General features: G+C 44.3%; 1 non-coding gene across 1 annotated transcript; it reads left to right on the top strand.

Moving 5' to 3' along the window:
• Positions 1-307: 307 nt before the first annotated feature.
• On the top strand, positions 308-379 carry TRNAC-ACA (transfer RNA cysteine (anticodon ACA)). Its single transcript has one exon. It is a non-coding gene; the product is annotated as a tRNA-Cys (tRNA).
• Positions 380-996: the final 617 nt, after the last annotated feature.

Here is a 996-nt window from a genome sequence, read left to right as displayed (position 1 = left end):
ACGAGGTGCAGCCATGGATTTACAAGCAAACTCACGTATTTAAAGTGGCGATTCTCATGTTCCTGACTATAAAGACGAGAAAGCTGAGGTCTAAGAAGTTAACTGTCTCTGGAGGTTACATAACCAATACAAGCCAGAACCAGCCCTCCAAATCCTGTCTTCTTCCTGCTTCTTACGCTGCCTTGCCTGCTGGTGTCCTGACTCCAGAGTCTGCCCTTTCCCCTCTTGGATGAATCACATGAATCAGTGTGTTTAGTATAGAACAATATTTGAGCACTCCTCTAGAAATTCTCTAGAAATCTGGACTTCCCTGGTGGCTCAGATGGTAAAGCGTCTGCCTACAATGCAGGAGACCCGGGTTCAATCCCTGGGTTGGGAAGATCTCCTGGAGGAGGAAATGGCAACCCGCTCTAGTACTCTTGCCTGGAAAATCCCATGAACAGAGGAGCCTGGTAGGCTCCAGTCCACGGGGGTTGCAAAGAGTTGGACATGACTGAGCAACGTCACTAGAAATCATAATCAGAAAAAAAAAAAAAAAGAATAACACAGCAGGGACAGAGTATATACTCCACTTGTAACCTGAGGAAAACACTGTCTCCATCTTATAAACATCCTGCGCTTTGTGAAGCAGGACAGCAACTGTCCATCGTCTTCACGGTCAACTCCACATACCACAGGGACGGCCTGTCATAAGTGGGGGGCCACTAGCTGGAGGGGGCTTCACAGGAGAGTTTTGTTAGGGACTGGACCAGAGACTGGTGGATGGTTGTTTCTCAAAACCGTATTGTTTCACTTTGCATAAATATTGATTACTCTGTATATATGTGCTTCTACTGATTATATGGGCTACATCACAGGCACTTTCTGTAGACTAGAAAAAATGCCCTTTAAAATGAGTTTATTTGCTTCCTCCTCACTAAGGAGAAATCTTTTTTCTTCAATGAATTCAATAAAGTTATTTCCAGAAAACAGAATTTGAAAGGGCTTTCCTTAATC

The sequence above is a fragment of the Ovis canadensis genome, chromosome 7, assembly GCF_042477335.2.
Source record: "Ovis canadensis isolate MfBH-ARS-UI-01 breed Bighorn chromosome 7, ARS-UI_OviCan_v2, whole genome shotgun sequence".
NCBI lineage: Eukaryota > Metazoa > Chordata > Mammalia > Artiodactyla > Bovidae > Ovis > Ovis canadensis.
The sequence above is the reverse complement of the archived record's forward strand: the minus strand, read 5'-3'. Positions and strand labels throughout refer to the sequence as shown.